Genomic DNA, 266 nt, shown 5'->3' with positions numbered 1-266 from the left:
CTAAGTTCGTATCCCCATCAATAACCTCGTTCCGTGCCCCGCTCACATGACCCCGCCTGACCTCCCACAGCGCGCGGGGCAAGCCTCATCTGTCTCCAGGAGGAAGGATAAGCCGATTGCAACGTTGATTGGCAATTGCACAAGTTGTTGCTGTCCCGTACGATCCAGTGATATCGTTCCTGTCTCAAGTTCTCTTCTCCAAGTTCTAAGCTCTTCGGTCGCCCTGATAGTGGAGATGTGGTGTTATTGATTCTGCAAGCAAGCAC

The sequence above is a fragment of the Penaeus monodon genome, chromosome 34 (assembly GCF_015228065.2).
Source record: "Penaeus monodon isolate SGIC_2016 chromosome 34, NSTDA_Pmon_1, whole genome shotgun sequence".
Taxonomy (NCBI): Eukaryota; Metazoa; Arthropoda; class Malacostraca; order Decapoda; family Penaeidae; genus Penaeus; species Penaeus monodon.
This window is presented reverse-complemented; position numbering follows the sequence as displayed.